The following is a 10,491-nucleotide window of genomic DNA, read 5'->3' as shown; positions in this document are numbered from 1 at the left end:
ATGCTAGAATAACTCACAAAGATTCAATTATATATGTATAGAATACAATTTTCTTAAATATACAAAACATTTATAAGAGGAATATATGTAAGACATTTTATGTCCATATCATGGGCAATTTTCAGTTCAATATAACAGATATTTAAGACAGATTTAGCTCAAAGTTTTATTAATTAGAATAAAAAAGTTAAAATGTGTTTAATACTAAATGACATCATTAATTCAACCAATTTCGTACCTATTGCTGAAAATTGTTGACTAAATATGCTAATTGTTTTGTAATTCTGTACAGCTTCATTGAGGTCTCTTAAGCTTTTGATCTTCATTTTCTTCAAAGACTATAAATCATGATACTTTTTAGTAATTTTTAAATTTTTTTAAATTTTTAAATTTACCTAATCTTTTTAATTTTAAATTTAATCCAATAGCAAGAATGTTTCCTGAGGGTGCAAATGAAAAAGAGCTGTGTGATACGCACATTCACTGAAACAACGATGAATAAACCCGATGGCTTTCCTGCACAAGATTATTATCTAGTCTGCAGAAATTGGCAACCTAATACAAAATAGAGCTGACGATAATTTCACCATAGAGATGTCAATGTTTCGTGAATATCTATCTATAATTCTAACCATTTTTTTGACCACAGTCAGGGAGACAATAAGACCTAGTTTTAGGAATGGTTCTTACCGATAATGAAAACTTGTTTGACATCTATTAAAGGAGCATTTATTAACCACCTCTGGATGAGGTGGAGACTGGCCCTGGGATGAAGATATGATGGTGACAAGTGTGGTCCTATCACATGAAGGACAGTTGTACAGAGGAAAGGTGAGATCCAGTGCCAGCATCTCGACACCATATGTAACACTTCTTCCTCTGCCCCAAACTAAGAAACAATCACCCGGGTTCCTTCTCAGGAATCTCAGACAGAGGGATCAGGTGTTCCTGGGGAGGAGGGATACGCAGAATTCAAACACAGATGCATTTAATCCTTCTCAAAGTCCTTCCTATGAGTTCCTACGGTATGATGGCTGGATGTCCTCAAGAGCTACTCTAGAAACCGTCTTTGGATCTCAGAAACTACTAGGGATCCAGCTGGCCCCATTCTCCCCTGCTACCCTCCTGCAGATGTACATCTGTGGATCAGACACTTAGTTTTCCCTGGACTGAAGGTGATGTAATACTTACCTCGTTGCATTAAACTGATGACTTACTGATACAGCATCAAAAACAGAAGCCACTACAGTGAACCCTTCTTAGTCCTGGGTGGAGAGTCGTGCATTGTACACGGGTTGGCTCCTTTTGTCCTCAGAATAATCCATGAAGTAGAGAGTTGCATCATCCTCGCTGTAGGTTGGCAGCTGGAGTTCACATGGCTTAAAGAAATAATGTGCCCCAGATTATACCACGCGTGGTGACCAAGTGGAACCCCACCGGGGCGGCCTCTCTCCAGGTCTTGGGGTGTCACTATTACTCCCATTCACAGGCTACAGGACAGCCCTGGCAGCAGTAACAGCTGCTCAGAAGAATCCTTGTAATCCCATGCTCTGAATGAAGGATTACTGGAGCAGTTCAGGACAAGCTGGAGGACTTCCGAACTGGTGTTGGTCTGAGTCAGGGAGCCTTGGGAGCACTTTAGGTAAACTCTGGGATATCGTTTTTTTGTTTGTTTGGTTTTTTTTTTTCTTTTTTCTTTCTCTTTTCTTTTTTTTTTTTTCCGAGACATGGTCTTCCTGTGTTGCCGTGGCTGGAGTTCGGTGGTGCAATTGCAGCTCACTGCAACCCAACCTCCAGGGCTCAAGCAATCTTCCAGCCTCAGCCTCCCAAGTGGTTGGGACTATGGGTGGATGCCACCATGCCTGGCTGGCTTTTAAATTGTTTCGTAGAGACAAGGTCACACTGTGTTGCCCAGGCTGGTCTCAAACTCCTAGGCTCAAGCAATCCTTCCACTTCAGCCTCCCAAAGTGCTGGGATTACAGGTGTGAGCCACCACACCCGGCTACTTCAAAATATTTGATAGCACCTGTGCCCACGACATCTCAGGGCACCACCCTCCCTGACAGACTCCCTGGTACAGGCACGAGATGCCTAAGGGTTTATTTTCCACCTGCCAGCTGTTTGATAGTCTAGCTTTCCAGGAACGCGGCCTCCCGTCTGGACGCTGCGTGTCTTTTCTAAACTGTTCCATTCATGTCAGCTCTGGTTGTCTACAGACCTTTATTTTTCTGCCTCTATAAAGATTCTGTCTTTCCCAGTGGGATTCTCAGAAAATGTCTTGTCTCTTTTTCAAGACTAGCCAGACACTGTCTTCAGAAAAAAAATCTCCTTTCAATTGATTTCAAATAATGCTTTATACTTTGATAAGCATCTTTAAAAGAATGACATAAACTTGCCTCCAGGCTCTGCAATATTAGCCAGTGTTTAGAGAATAAAGACACTGACAGAAAGAGTTTTGTATTTCAGTGATGGTCTATTACATTTCCTTAAACATCATCCTCATCCACTTGACGAATGATAAGATATTTTCATCTCTTTCATTTCATAAACTATTACCATTGAATAAAGTTAAAGCATTGAACAAAAAGACAGGATACTTGGCTGTGGTCTTCATCCTGAAGAAAGTGATTAACCATAGGACACTTTTAAATTTAAATCTCTGTCTCTTATTTCATAAAATGGGAGTTATAGTACATGAACTTCTTCAGAGTAATTGTATTGAAAATGATTAATTCACATAAAAGTTATGAAAATGGAGACACTAACACCAAACTGTTATATATGAAACTCCTTTCTTTCTCTTTTCTGTTTCTGTTTTATTTTTGTTGTTTTTGAGATAGGGTCTCACTCTGTTGCCCAGGCTGGAGTGCAGTGGTGAGATCTCAGCTCACTGCAAACTCTGTCTCCTGGGCTCAAGCGCTCCTGCCTCAGTCTCCTGAGTAGCTGAGACTGCAGGTATGCACCATCATTCCCGCTAATATTTGTAGAGACAGGGTTTCACATATTGCTCGGGCTGGTCTTGAACTCCTGGATTCAAGCGACCTGTCTGCCTCAGCCTCTTAAAGTGTTAGGATTAGAGGCATGAGCCACCACCCCCGGCCATTCCTTAATTTTTGAGGAAATTGGCTGTCTGGTCACTTAACTGTAATTACAAATTGATTCTCATACTTCCATTGCCTTATACCTTTGCTGAGCAGACATTTAGTAAGCGCTTACTAAACAAAACGAAGCTGTTTTATTTCTATGGTATGTCGTGACTTTTCAAATGCACCCAGGCAACCTAAAACTGCTCTGACTACAATTTCTCCCAAAGCATACATTTAATTCACGTTCAATTGGATATGAGAACAAATATGAGACTTAATTTTTAACATCCAGAATTCTTCAGGCTGTTACCTAAGTTCGTGGCAGGATCATTAGGCCACCAACAAGAGGGGTGCAAATAACAGATTCTAAAAGTCATCACAATGATATGATTGCCTGTGTCCCTATTATGTCATTCATCCGGAGAAGGGGCTCTTTTGTACCCTGTGTAATTTCTCCACGTAGAAACAATATGTCGAAGACATAGTGTTAATGTAATGCTCAATGCTGTTTAGAAAATGTTGATGTAGATGTTCTTTCAATAGAAAACAGGAAATTCTCTCTCTTCTGTCCAAGCCTGATGCCAAATGAAGGCATGTTCCCCGCCTTCATTTTCTGTGTTTCCATGTTCCAGCTAAATCATGGCAGCTGAATACAACAGAAGTAAAATTGGTTTATCTTCTGAAAGAAAGCTAATCTCAAACAAAATAACTGCTTTTGCAATATACAGCTGATCTTTCCAAATATTAAACAAATGGGAAAAAATAAAGCTGTACATTTCAGAATGTTGTTTTTTCCCCTTTCATCGCCTGTTACAAAAGCCCAGGAGTGGTATTAAAATCAGTTGGCATTCTGTGTATGGAATGCTATAAATAGCTAATCTGCAAATCCCTATTTAGGATGCAAATAAAATCTCTTTACAGATACTATTTGAAATAGGAATTGCTTATAATTTTTGGTGGCATTTTGCAGAAAAACATCTCCTTTTCTGGGGAAGGGGTTACTTCTGTAGAAGTAACTTCTGTGTAGAAGTTCAAACATTTCTCCATCATTTTGAAAACAGATTCAAATCGAATCTCCCTAATGGAAAAAAATTGATGTCCTGATTTGCATGCCCCGCCCTGTGTGTGTCTGGCTCACAAACTGTTATCAGACTCTTTAAAATGTCACTGCAGGACTCTTCTGAGCTCAGTGCAAAGGACGGCATTTCAGATGAATGTGTTGTTTACTTTTTGAGTGTGCTGGGGTCTGTTGTTTGGAACTCTTTGCTAATTGGCTCTGATGCTTGAGTCAATAATACAAAAGCAAACAAAGGGCATATTAATATTTTTAAATAGATGATATTAGATTCCTCATCTAGATGGCAGGTGTTTAGAGGTGCAGACAGCCAGTCTGAATGCCTTCGTACAACTGGTTAAAAAAAAAAAAAAAAAGTCTTTTTTATCAAATCCATTTTAGCATTTTCTGCAGCTCTGTTCCCTGCCGGTATGTAGTATACGACATGATTACTGTGTTCTAGGCATTGTGCTAGAATTCCCGTGTGTTGTTTCTACCTGCTAATCTTATCCACATGTTGCTGAGAAGGTACAATATATGCCAAGGGTCAGGAGGTGTGGGGAGCCTCAGAGGCGGGATGTAAACCAGGTCCAAATTCAACATCCTCTTAGGTGAGATCATGACATCACTTCCTCCTCTTCCATGGGAGCTGCTTCCAGGGGATAAGAGGTGTCTTATTTTTATTTTTATTTTTTTGGAGACAGAGTCTTGCTCTGTCGCCCAGGCTGGAGTGCAGTGGCATGATCTCGGCTCACTGCAATCTCCACCTCCCAGGTTCAAACAATTCCCCTGCCTCAGCCTCCCGAGTAGCTGGGACTACAGGTGTGTCCCACCATACCTGGCTAACTTTTGTGTTTTTAGTAGAGGTGGGGTCTTGCCACGTTGGCCAGGCTGGTCAGGAACTCCTGACCTCAGGTGAGCTGCCAGCCTTGGCCTCCCAAAGTGCTGGGAGCCACCAGGTGTGAGTCACTGTGCCCAGCCAAGAGGTGTTATTTTTTTAAACAGTTCTGCACCGTCAATTAATACGGGAAACACTAACTAAAACAATGTTTAGCAGACTTTTGTGAATTCTTAGAGCCCTAAAATATGCCAGGGGCATTCTGAGTTTCCAAGAGAGGGATGAGCTAGGGACCTGGTTCATTTTCTCCACCCCTGCCTCCCCCACCTCACCCCCTGCAGAGGGCACTCACTTTGAGAATGGCCTCAGAAGGATATTCTCCCCAGAAGCGCAAGGCTTTGATCCTCAGCCCCCGAGGCGCAGGAAACCATGGCCCAGGGGGCCACACAACTCCAGCACCAAACCCCTGGGCCCGGTTCATAGGACAAGCATGGATTCACCGGCTCTTTCATATCACCTTAAAACACCAACCAGCCCCTTTTGTGCCTGGTCCTGCTTTAGGCACTGGGAACCAAAGAAAAATCATAAGGCCCTCAGCCTGGGGCGGCCCATTCCCCTGCTGGGGAGTTTTCAAGTCCAAATTAGGGGATGAACGTGGAGTTCTGTGGTGGTACAAAGGAAGGCCAGGCATCTGCCTGGGTGGATGGAGGCAAAGTCGGTCCCCTTATCTTCAAGTGCCACGCAGCAAGAGAATCTTTGAGCTACAAGCTCAGGGAGAGCCTCTCCTTGGAGACCAAGGCATCCTAAGCATTGTCAGGAAACAGCCTCTTCAGCCCAGCTCTCAGTCCACAGGGACACAGAGACCCCAGACAGTGCTCAGGAAGTGCAGAGGGAGTGAGTGCAACATGACAGGCCCTCCAGATGCTTCCACATGTGCCTGGTCCTATCAAACACCAAGCTCAGGCACTGAAAGACACCCTCATGGGAAGCTCTTGTACTTTCTTGTTTTGTTTTTTGAGAAGAGAATACGGTTTTGTTTGTATGGGTCTTTTCTATTGAAGTTCCCAGCCGAATGCAGTAGAATATAACTACTTTCTAAATATGGTACTTAGCGGCTAGGAATATACAGAGGTGGGTGTCTGCTTCATATCTAAGTCATTTTGACATTCTTTCAAAATACATTCATGTTCCTTAGGCCTACAGTGTGAATACGAAAATGCCAACCCCCCTTTAAAAATCTCTATACATTTATGTTTTGTATTTTATATTAATAGAAACTAAACTAAGATTTGATGTCAGATTTTGCATATATAATATTTTCTACATCATAACACTATTGTGTTTTTTGACAACAGTCTTCAGAGTTTTATTATTTTTTTAACGGCTTAAAAGACAAATACTGACATCCTTGAGTTTTTCTTCATTTCAGTTTCAATTCTGATGGTAGTTTAAAGGGAAACAAAGAACTGCCCATAAAAACTTCATGTGACTAAATGAAAGGTCAAAAGACTCACTAGTCATTTTTTTAAAAAGACGGGGTGGGTGCTGAGAAGTTTCCTTACATACCAAGTTTCTTAAGGGATGTCTGTTATTTTAACATCGAGTTCCAGCAGGAACAGCATTCTACAGATCTTTGCCTAGTCATTGTTTTATAAGTTGCTTTAAAACAGGTTTTTGTTAATGTTTATGAATTCATTCATTACATTATACACAAAGTGGTGTAGCTTTATGTCAAAGCAATCCTGTGTTTCCGGATGAGGACAGCTTCACTTATCTACTACAATGGACGTCAGAATCATTCCAAGAACTCAGAGAACTCATGCCCTGCGGTGAGATGTTTGCATGTTTCCAGAGAAAATGCCGCCTTCTTCTACCTCCTCCCTCACCCCATGCACACACGCAGTGACCCACACGATCACACACACACAGAGACACAGGTACACACACAGAGTCTCACACAGACACACACCTACATATACAGGCACAAATATACACAGATATACATATGGCCAAGCACATGTATACACACACACATTCACACAGACACGTGCACATGCAGATACAGTCACATAGATACACATATGCACACCCTTATACATACCCAGTGGACATACATCTATACACCTACATACTCACAAAGACACACATACACACATGCACAGCCATACACACACAGACACATGCACACATATATACATGAACATACATAGACATACAGCAGTACATATATACACATACACACCAAGTACACACAAACACACATGTACTGTACACACAGACATACACACATGCACATGAGCACATACATACACCCAGAAACGTGTGAACACAGACACATGTACATGTACGCACGGACACACACAGGGTCACGCACATCTAAACACATATGTGGAGACAGAGAAGCACACAGACACGCTTGGAGACCACAGACACACATGCACACGACATACAGGAACACACATACAGAGGTTGCCTTTGGGGGTTGGAGGTGGGGTGTTGAGTTCCCCCTACTCAGCTCTCCAACCAGTGCTTCTCCCGATGCCTCTGGCAGGATCGCCACCAGATGTTACAGTCCAGTTGCTCTGAAACAAGGCCCCTGTTGCTGGAATTTCCCAACAGAAGATAAGTCTAGTTGGGAATGAAGAGCAAGGAATTCAGGAATCAGATAAAGAGGGTTCGTTGAGCCAGCATAACGCCAGATTCTCCCCTCTCTCAGACTCACCTTTCCTAAGGCAGGGAATACTGTCGTAATTATAGAAGCAGCTCTGTCGTAAGCAGCTAATAGCAAAGATGAGTCCTGAAGGCAAGTTAGCGTAAGTTAACCTGTGTCCACACGGTAGCCCCTGTGGCCCTGACGCCTGCCTCTGTGCGGACAGGCACGCAGACTCGGGAGTGAATTCCTGTGCCACCAATCACTGCCCTGTGTCCCCAGGGAGGTCACTTGCCTTTCCGAACCTGAGTCTGTTTCGTAATCCATAAAAGGGAGATGATAGTGCCACATACCTACATTGCCTGAGTAGGCCGGCTCCTTTCCCTTCACCCCTTCCCTCTGCCCCCCGAGAATGCTTCCGGTCCCCTTCCCCCTGCCCCCCGAGAATGCTTCCGGTCCCCTTCCCCCTGCCCCCCGAGAATGCTTCCGGTCCCCTTCCCCCTGCCCCCCGAGAATGCTTCCGGTCCCCTTCCCCCTGCCCCCCGAGAATGCTTCCGGTCCCCTTCCCCCTGCCCCCCGAGAATGTTTCCGGTCCCCTTCCCCCTGCCCCCCGAGAATGCTTCCGGTCCCCTTCCCCCTGCCCCCCGAGAATGCTTCCGGTCCCCTTCCCCCTGCCCCCCGAGAATGCTTCCGGTCCCCTTCCCTCTGCCCCCCGAGAATGCTTCCGGTCCCCTTCCCTCTGCCCCCCGAGAATGTTTCCAGTTGCATGGGTGCTTCTCCTCAGAGCTGGCCCACTTTCCAGCCTACTGTCTTCTTCCATCTCTTCTGTGACAAATTTTTCTCTTTTTTACTGCAACCTTGTCCATGGAGGCCACAAAGTGAGTTCGTGTGTGTGTGTGTGTGTGTGTGTTAGGAGGAGTGAAGTGGGGAGGAGTCTCACATCACGTGGAAATTAGCAAGCCCATCCTCACGTTTCCTAAGGAACGGATAGTTTTCTCTAACAGAAAGCCTCACTCCCCCAGCAGTCAACTCACACCATGACCAGCTTCCAGATATTTTTTAAATAAAATATCCTCTTATTGCATATGATTGCTGACAAACTCCCCTTTCTCCCCTCCCTGTTACTATCTCTTCCTATGTTTTAAGAAGGCGGCAGTCAGTCTGAAGTGTTCTTGAATCAGTCGCGCAGGGTCCTGGTGGTACCAGAGGTGCTGTCATGAGACCTAATGGTTTTAGTCTGGTTTTTAACAGGTTCTTGGACACCAGAGGCCCGGGAAAATGTTATCTGGAGGCAGGTCTGGGGTGAAGGCACGACCCTGGAGCCGATCTGCAGAATGGCTTGAAATCGTGAGCCTGTCTCACGTGGCTGGGATCCCATCCCAGAAAGCACTCGCTGCCCTCCAAAAGATTCTAGTTTCACAAGAAATCCCACTGTCTCAGGTTTGGACATTTCTAAACCTGAGAAAACTGAGAAACATAAGTGCCTCCTACCACCAAACTGCCAGGATGCCAGCATGCGGCTCCATACTGTCCCCACCAGGGTCCACAGCCTGCCTTCAGTTGTGAGACTGGAAGAAGCTGGGGTTGATAAGCAGTCCTGGGGGAACCAGCTATAAACGCACACATGGAGACAGAGGAGCACACAGGAAAATGGAAGAACGTCAAGGCCAGTTTATGTGTAACCAGAGCCAAAGCTTTGAGCCAGCCATGCCGGCCAACGGTCAGCTGCAGTCGGCCTCACTGCCTGGCAAGAGCTGTGCCCACCACATCATGGAGGAGTGGGAGGGGAAGGAAGGAAAAAGGGGAAGATGAGAATCAGAGCCAAATCCCCGTGGCCCCCACCAGGCCATGAGGACGCGTCCCTGTGGGTCAGTTCCAGGCCTGAGCATCCCACATTTATTAAAACGTCCAGGTGCTTAGGGGGCACATTATAGACCGTGTGTGATGAGCCATGCGTGGACTCCAGACTCATCACCAAGGTGGTCTTAAGCAAACATTTGGGAGTATAGCCTTCTCTGAAACTCCTATTAGCACAAAGCCATTCACATAGGCTGATCGGGTTCAGGGGTGGTGACTTGGTATAATTTTCCTATCATTGCATGATTATATTTTATACCTTTACGTTTTGTAACAGCCCCCATTTCCCCACCTTACGGAGTTTCTTGATCCCATTCCAGAAGGCGCTGTGATTTGTACCTTTTCTACCATATCCACTCTGCATTCTTCAAACACTTCGTTTAAGGCAAATTGATTCTCCCACTGCCGCCTCAGGTTAAGTCTGCTGAAGTCAAATTGCTCAGTCCAAATTCCAAGGTTTCTCCTAATCCTTTGCCACACGCCCTGCAACTTTATCTCTCCCTCGGGCAAGAGGCTTCCTCATGACCTCACGGCTGGGGCATCCGCTCCTGGGCTTTGCTCAAATCCTTGCAGACATGGGGCAACTGTGCAAGCAGGGAGTGGCCCTGTTTCGAGGGCCTCGAAATCAAATTCCCTTTCTCTAGTGATTGTCTGTCGGGTAGAGATCGAACACCAACATGGTAATAGAATCCAGCCATAAAGGCATAAAATAATACAGCCTATTTTAATTATTTTATAGCTGGCCAATATCAATATTACACACAGATGCCAGTCATCAACATGTTTTTTAACTAAAGTTTCTTACCTTATATAAGCCTTATCCTCCATTTCTACTAGATGCTTGTCATGCAGAATAAAATACTCAGCTTGTACCTAAACAAAAGTCATCAACAAAAATAATTGACGTTTTAACCAAACTGTCTTCTGAAAGATTGGAAATGTCTAGTGAAAATATTATTAGGGAGAAGAATGAGGTCTGTGGAACTGCATTTCAAACTCCTTCTTA

The 10,491-nt window shown here is 44.4% G+C and overlaps 1 long non-coding RNA gene across 1 annotated transcript; it reads right to left on the bottom strand.

Annotated features, from left to right (window-relative positions):
* Positions 1 to 713: 713 nt before the first annotated feature.
* LOC140712477 (uncharacterized) lies at positions 714 to 1,478 on the bottom strand. Its single transcript, XR_012094082.1, has 2 exons — positions 1,192 to 1,478; positions 714 to 948 (listed from the first exon to the last, which is right to left on the bottom strand). It is a non-coding gene; the product is annotated as an uncharacterized lncRNA (long non-coding RNA).
* Between the last annotated feature and the right edge of the window lie 9,013 nt (positions 1,479 to 10,491).

The sequence above is a fragment of the Chlorocebus sabaeus genome, chromosome 9 (genome assembly GCF_047675955.1).
Source record: "Chlorocebus sabaeus isolate Y175 chromosome 9, mChlSab1.0.hap1, whole genome shotgun sequence".
Classification (NCBI taxonomy): Eukaryota; Metazoa; Chordata; class Mammalia; order Primates; family Cercopithecidae; genus Chlorocebus; species Chlorocebus sabaeus.
This window is presented reverse-complemented; position numbering and strand designations above follow the sequence as displayed.